The 8,339-nt window shown below is 42.5% G+C and overlaps 1 long non-coding RNA gene across 1 annotated transcript; it reads right to left on the bottom strand.

The window, feature by feature from the left end:
- Positions 1-5,481: 5,481 nt before the first annotated feature.
- Positions 5,482-7,654, bottom strand: LOC103646789 (uncharacterized). The gene is made up of 2 exons (XR_562443.2): positions 7,340-7,654; positions 5,482-5,884 (listed from the first exon to the last, which is right to left on the bottom strand). It is a non-coding gene; the product is annotated as an uncharacterized lncRNA (long non-coding RNA).
- Positions 7,655-8,339: the final 685 nt, after the last annotated feature.

Below are 8,339 nucleotides of genomic sequence, written 5' to 3'. Positions count from 1 at the left end.
TCTTAGATGCACGAAGCTCTTCAACATTTTTCTCCAAATGATTTGCCCATTGCTCACTGATTTCTCATTTTGTCTCTTCAAGTGTGCGCTCCTCTTTAGCTCTGGCTAGTTGTTTTCGAAGATCTTCAATTTCACGCTTCTGAGCCTCAGCTTGAGCATTAAAAGTAGCTTCGTCTTCTTTTATTCTATTTATCAATGAATATAATATTTTATCTTTTTCGAGACCTTCGTTCCTTAGTTCAATAACTTCGGAACGAAGGTTGCTCAGGGCCATAACACACCCTTCGTCTTCAGCATCTTTTTGAGCCCTGAGGGCATTGCTAAGTATAAGACCCTGCAAAAAGTTTGGTTTCAATAAGTTAAATAAATGAAAAATTTTGATTTCAAGAAATAATACAAAGACCTCATTTCCGCACCTTTAAGCTATTGTACGCCAAGCTGTCGGCTAGCTCGTCTTTTGATAACACCGAGAGCCCGTTTTCTAATGTTGGGAATCTGAAGCTCTTGCTCATCTCCCGACAGAAAGAAATCTCCTTGCTATCTGGGAGACAATACAAAACTCTTCTTCTTTGCTGCCGTTGAATATCAATGCCCCCTTTGGATATTTCAGTTTTTGGGCATAAAATTGGGCCTCTTGCTTTTCTTTTCCAGTCAACTTTTTCCCCGAAGCATGTCGAAAAATATAATCGAAGGCTTCGGAAGATGCTTCGGGGGCGGTAGTGCCAGTTTCTTCAGCCAAAATTTGTTCTGCTATTTCTGTTTCTTTGGCTTCCAAGGATTTCACCTTGGTGGGCTCTGAAGGCCCAGCTTCAGTCTCAGATTGGTGCTTTGAAGCTTCGGCACCAAAGGCTTCAATTTGCACTTCGGAAGTTTCAACAATTTTCTTCGGAGTCGTGCTTGAAGACTTTATTGTCTCCAAAACGTCCAGCACATTAACCATCCTTTTTCTTTTGGGGGTCATTGCTGGACCCTTTTGGCTCTTTGGTGCTTCAATTTTTGCTGAAGGACTTCAAATTTCATATGTCCTTGTTTTGGTAGCCTTTGGTTCTTCTATCGTCTTCATTTCTGGCATTATGATTGGCTCTTCAACATTCGGTAGGGGGCTCGGTTCCTTGGCTTCGGTGGCCGAAGAGGTTTCACCGATATATTAAGGCACTGTGGCCGGTTCAATATATCGTGGCCGGTGAGTAAAAACCTTTATCTTTTTCCTTTCCGGCGCTGGCTCATTGGGAGCGGCTGAAGCAACTTCCTTTGCTGAAGCAGTATTTTTTCTTTTCTAACCCCGTGTTGGATAACGGTAGTCGGGGTAGACAAACCCAATTGCATCAAAGACTCGGTTAAGTCTCTTCTTCTTTCGGCCTCCGAAGGCCGCTGATAGTGCAGTATCTTCGGCCTTTGAGTATGACCCAAGCAGTTCATCACTTATGGCCTCAATACTCTTCAGCCAGTCGTCATCTGGCTCGACGAACTTATCTCCGTATTTGAATATGTATTTTAGTCTAATTAGTCCACCTTCGTCAGGTTCCCTGACGGTTTCCTTCGGCATTTCCCATTTATCTGCAAGTGGCCATACTCTGAAGGCAATATGTTCTTGCATCAAATCCCTTGTCCCAATAAAAGAGCAAACCGCGCCGAAGGCTCTCTGGCATTCTTCGGCTGCTTCATCCATTTCCACCTTCGGCCTTCGGAGGCCGAAGCGTTGCCATATAGGGCGCATAATGATATCTTTAATATCTTCCCGTGTTTTCAAATCATTCTTCACATAAAACCATTCCGTCATCCAGTCGCCGGGCCATCTCTTTCTAAAGGTTGGCACGGGACAGCTTGACCCAGATCGGGCACCGAAGCTGTAGCAGCCAAAATTGTTGTGATACTGCTCTTTACCCTAGGGTTTTGTCTCATACAATAGCTCATGTATGTTGCAGAAACTTTTTGCATTTGGTTCTAAACCTTGGCTCCTCACGGCCCAGACGAAGATGCCCATCCTTATGATTGCTTCGGGAGTAATTTGATGAAGGCAGATTTCAAATATCTTCAGTACCTCCACGACAAAACTGCTCAAGGGAAACCGCAGTCCAGCCTTTAAGAAGCTTCGGAATATCACAACTTCATTCTCCTCAGGAGTCGGACAAGTTTTTTCACCTTCGTCAGCCCTCACAATAGACAAGTCCCAAAAATATCTACCCCTCATATTAACAAGATGGCTTTGTTTAATACTTGATTTACCAAAAACCGCATGGCTTGGTCGCCAAGGTCGATCTTCGGAATCTTCACCACCACTATCCACATCATAGTTGTCACTATCGCCAGTGTCTTCAGATAAACCCTCTAAAATATCCCTAGTAATCTTCTCTGTATTTGTCTTTGCCATTGATTGAAGAAAGCCAAGATGCATCTCCTCAGAAAGGCTTAGCTTCGATTCAGCAACAACCTTTTTATCTTCAGACATCTTCGAAAATGCTGAGAAAGTGCTCTTGAAACCGAAGCTTAAAAATTTAAAAAGCCAAGCAAGTGTTGTTGCACAAGGGCTAAAAGTCGAGTGAGCAAAAGCAGATGGCAAGAAAGCGTGCGAAATAAACTCGCGGTGAGCTCTTATTTATACACCTAGTGCGTTAAAAACTGGAGGGTCCCGCTTGTCAATGACTGTTGCTATTCTAGCAAAGGGAAGGTGTTTTTTCGGACCTTCGGCTTAAGGCCTTCGTCCATGTCGCAATATGAATTTATCACTAATAAACTAATATTGTGAGGGGCTACTGTTGGGGGCCTTCGGCTTCCGAAGGTCCTCAAAAACATGATTTGACAATGTTTTCCAAGTGAAATATGTGAACAGGTATCTTCGGTATCGGGTCATGAGTATACAAGAGCATGGTCAGGACGAAGCCTGAGCGAGACGAAAGGTGATTATGACGAAGGATAAGGCGATGATGAAGCTGTGCGCAGAAAAGCTTTGGCATGACAGCAGAGAAGGGGAACCGACTTAGAGATGAAAAGGCAAATTAGACCTCGAAGAATTGTTATAGAGTTATTGATAAATGTAAAGGGCATGAATGCAATTCTACATGGGCTGCGTCCCTTGCCTATAAATAGATGAACAGCACGCTGACTTGGCATTCGCTTTTTGCATCACGCTTGTACCTTCACTTTCCGTCAAACCGAAGGTATATTTATAATTTGTTATTCTGGATATGATAATGCAAATAAAAATAAGTTGCTGATAATATCTATATTATTTTTCGTATTTCGTATATGAATTCTTCCTTATCATCCATTGTGCTTACGAAGGCTTTTTCCTTCATAACCTTCGTCCGGAATTCATTATATCCGAAGGGACATAATGTCTTGAAGGACGAAGGACTTTAATATTTAACATTTTTTATGTTGCCTTGTTCTTAACTCTTAACATTTGAGAACAAGTCCCCAACACCTAGTTGCATGATCTCAGGAATCCTATTGAGATGAATACTAGTATGCTAGGTCGAGTAGCTGCTTTATTAATTAGGGATCTCGGTAGAAGTCGAGTGATTTTTCTAGCACTCGCGCGAGGTCAGGAATTGGTTGTATCTATTTTTATATCATAATGATGATGGTCTGTGGACAACGATCCATGGGGATGCGTTGTCTACGAGATGGAAATTGGAATAAGGATTAAGGTGTGGTACCGTGTGTCAAGCGTTTGAATGTACTAAGCACAAACCGAGAAATATGGTAAATCGGTAAGCCTAGTACCTGAGTGAAACTGGCAGTAGACATATCCCCTCACGCGACCTGAGACGTGGTCTCCCATTCCGGTTATGGTGGGTACAAGTGCGGTCACTGCACGACGTTAGTCGGGGTCAGTGAGGCATTGTACGCCAAGGCGGTGAGCCCTGATCTGCTGACGGGGAATCGATGGGGATGGTTGATGTGTGTGGGGATGGAGTGCCTCGCCACGTCGTGTGTTTAGGTTTACCTTGCAAGGTTTAAAAACTTGATTCGAATCGTCTGCTTCTCGCAGCTAATGAGACTGCTTGATCCATGCTGCTACATTGAGTAACAAGTGGAAATGAGATGACTTGGCAAAAGTTGTGATTGCTAAATGTTTGATACCATGTATGATTAGATAGGTATACATTTAGTCTTAAGAGAGTCACACTAAAACTTGACAAAGCTAAAACTTGATTTATAAACTCAACTAGTGCTTTTGGCAACCAAAGCCCTTAGCCAAACAGCTGCATGTCTAGAGGTAGAGGAGTAGACTCCTCACACCGGGTAAGTCTAGCTGAGTATTAGTATACTCAGCCTTGCTTGTGGTATAATTTTACAGGTTCTCTGGAGGACATGGTTGCTAGAGTGACTTGGCCGTCCATCTTGCCACCGGGTTGGACTGTCGAGTGGGACCCTACCTCGGCTGAGGAGGAGAATGAGGAGTGATGGGATTGGCTTCCCCATCTCTCTGTTTATTTACCGTTAGTTTTATTCCGCTGCACTTCGAACAATGATGACCTCTTTTGTTAAAACTCCAATGATGATGTAATAAGTTTAATACTCTTTAATGTATGGTTTTATGCTTTATTGTATTTGCTCTGTGACTCACCATCGAGTGAGACTGTGGTACTTGATCCTGTCAGTGGCCTTATCGGACTAAATCCGAGGGATTGACGGGTTATTCCCATTTAAGTGTGGTCTAGCCTCTAAGGCGGGACTTAGGCACTTAAGTTGGAATAATTCGGTCGGTTCCACCACAACCGATGATTGCATTGTATGGATACTCCATGTCAACAATATCGAAGACAACCTGCTCTGTCCTTGTGTTGTGAATGTAGCCGAAGGTGACTAGCATTGTTATCTTGCCAAGTGCGACTATCTGTCTTCCTCCGAAGCCACATAGAGGGTGCGTTGAATCATGTATCTTGTCATCTAGCCCTTGCATTTGCTTGAAAGCCTTTGCAAAGATGTTATCTGTTGCACTGTCTGTGTCTGCCAAAACATTGTGGACCAGAAATCCCTTGATGACACAAGATATGACCATTGCATCGTTGTGAGGATAATCCTTAAGTTGAAGGTCTTCCTGAGAGAAGGTGATTGGAATATGAGACCACTTGGACTTGATGAAGGGTCCTTGCACCCCAACATGTTGTACCCTTCTCTATGCTTCTTTCTTCTGCCTCTTGTTAGCTGGTTCAGAAGTTGAACCGCCTGTGATTGGGAGCACTAGCTTCGTAGCTGAAGGTTGGTTGCTTTGCAAAGCCATCATCACAGTTGTGGAAGTGAGTTCACCGGAGGTGGGCGCCAATGTTGGTCACTTGTTCTCAAATGCAATAAATCAAGAACAAGACAACACAATTGTTAATGGTTAAATACCTTCGTCCTTCGAAGCATTATTTCCTTTCGGATATAATGATCTTCAGACGAAGGTCGTGAAGAACATACCTTCATCATTTTATCATATAATTATAAATATAAATAAGAATGCGAAAGAACATTACAAAATATAGATAATGATTAAACCCTCACTGTTTGTTTTTATTTATATCCATAAATAAGAATTAACATTAATAATATTTATAATACAATAATACCTTCGGTTCGCCAGAAGGTGTTAATGCAAAGATGACACGAGGGAGATTACAATCCAGCGTGAACAGTACTGGGGTACTGTTCATCTATTTATAGGCGCGGAACGCAGCCCAGACACAATTACATTTATGTCCCTATCATTTACATGTACTTACAATGTGAGTGATCAAGGATTAAACAACCTTTTTCCCTTGAGTCGGTGACGACCTTTGGCTTTGTCATAATACTAAGCCGAAGCTTCTTCAGTCATAGTTTTGGCTTCCTTTTGTATCATCATGTCACATATATCTCTGTATTATCTTGCCGAAGGTGTTTTTGTCTTGAGGACCTTCGGCGAGGAAGAAGACCCCCAACAAATATTAATCCCAAACTAAGTAAAGCAGTAGCAAAACTACCCAAAAGTTCAGTGGTAAACAAGGTGTGGGATAAACAAGTCTAGGGAAACCTATTAGGTCTCATCAAATTAACCTGAGCATGTCACAATGATTAACAGGAACATTATTGGGTAAAGAAAAGTGATCAAGGGCACAACTTGTCTGGGACTCGAGATTCAAGGTACCAGGATGATCTTCAGATTCTCATAACCTCGCTGCTAATCGTAGCAATACAAACAAACATGGCATAGGCAAAATTAACATCACACCAAACATGAGAACAAACAATGTAAGAGTATTCTATGCATTGCTACGTGGTCGTGGGTTCGAGAATCACTAAAATTCAAGTTACTGTTAAAGAGTTATGATTTTCAGAAGATTTTCATGATTAAATAGGTAAAACTAGACCTTAAATTGATTCTATAAATCATGTGAGATATACATTAAGGATTAACTCTAATATAAGTCATATCTAAGTTAAAGATCATGTTCTATTCACATTATAATTATAAACATATTACTTTAATTAGATAAATTAATCCACCATACATAGGATAAACCAATATAGAATTATAACAGTATTTGATACGACATAAGTAAGGCTACTACTACGTAGGAAATTTTATTAGAAAGCTAACACAACTTGAACGAATCAAATCAGAGTTAAAATGCAGAAGATATGAATTTTGCAAGTTTTTGGATTAAATTTTGTACTAAAATTCAGTTTTCGGATTTGTTTTATTAATATCCGAAGGACCAGGGACGGTGGCTACAATTTATGAGATTCTCGGGGCTAAGCTTGTGAAAAACTGGACTTTAATGCAATGATCTCTGTTCATGTGTGGATGGCGGGTTTATTACTATGAAGAAGAGGGGCTCTTATGCAACTTTCGCTGGCCGAAAAGGTCTGAGCGCGTGCGCCACCCGCCTGATCCAAAATAAACTATCATGATTAGATCGTCCACCCGCCGAACCAGTCTAAGACTGTGTCGCCAGATCCTAATCCTACGGTCACGGTCATATGAAGCGAGATCTAACAAGATCCACACGATTCCCCTTCTACGGTCCCGAGTTTAAAACGCCACGATTCGATATCACCCATCCGTTCACGATCCAACGGTCCGGATCCAATCACGTGAAGGGGGCCTACTCATTTAATCATGAGCGCCCATAGACTTATCAACGTCCCATAATTGCCCACGCCATGATCTCATTCAGGCCCTTAGATACACATCCATCGGGCGCAAGCGCGCCCCCTACCTCACATCACCTGAGCACGACGGTGCCATGGCCCCATGGTGGTGCCATCGTCGGCGCGCGGCCACCTGCCGGTCCAATGTTCCAAACTCGCCAATAAACAGTCCCACGCGAAGCTGTGACAACAACAAATCACCGAAGGAGGAACTCACCACGGATGACGCGCTCAACAGACAACGAAGGCATGGGTTTGTGGTGGCAGTCGCTCCCTGCTCGTAGTTCCACCCTGACGGTGTTCTTTCCCAATCCCCCGGTGACCCAGGCTTGAGCTCTCCCCCACCAGTTGTTCTCTAGGTTGTGGATGGTTTGCTTTTATATCCCGGGACAAAGATTGGCGAGGATCACGGAGGATCCTAACAAGACCGGAACGCCTGGCCATGCGGTGTCCGCGCGGCCGTTGTGGTGGAGAAGAAAGGGCCAACATGAGGGCCCCACCTGCTAGTGTCCAAGTCCGATCACGCGTGTGGACACCCTACCACTACCGGCGCACCCGACAGCGAGAGTGAGGGCGCGTGAAGAGATTGCCATCAGGGGCCCAGCAGTCAGCACGTGGCGCCAGGCGCATCCTGCGACGCGGTCACTGGGCTGGGTTCATAGGTTTCGGTCCAACGACGTTCTCCTCCCCACTTTTGCTTTTTTATTCTGATTTGAAATCCCTTTTTTCTACTATTCAAATTCAAATTTGTTTGAGTTTCAAGCAGTGATCCAACACAAGTAAAAATACAAGCATGAGGAAATATTATATATATATATATATATTTGTTAAGGATTTTATGCCAATCTGTTTATGCACATTCATGTAGGTGCTAAATGCAAGAAGAAATCCATGTGCCATCCATCCAACACTTCTTCTCATTTGTTTGCTATAATTTGGGTATTACAAACATGTGTCACGACAAAAAAATGTTGTTCTAATAAACATCAGATAAATGATTAACCAAATAATTAACAAAAACATCTGTTGCAATAAAATAATATTTTTTACATGCAGACGATATTATTATGAAGTTATCGTGACTGGAACGGATCAAAATGGATTAATAACATGAAATATATGTTTATTTACTAAACCACAGACCTACTCACAATTAACCGTAGGTTTCGAGGGCTAGCAAATGAGTTTTACAAGACTCAACGAATAATGGGTTATTT

Source organism: Zea mays, chromosome 2, assembly GCF_902167145.1.
Source record: "Zea mays cultivar B73 chromosome 2, Zm-B73-REFERENCE-NAM-5.0, whole genome shotgun sequence".
In the NCBI taxonomy this organism is placed as follows: domain Eukaryota; kingdom Viridiplantae; phylum Streptophyta; class Magnoliopsida; order Poales; family Poaceae; genus Zea; species Zea mays.
This window is presented reverse-complemented; position numbering and strand designations above follow the sequence as displayed.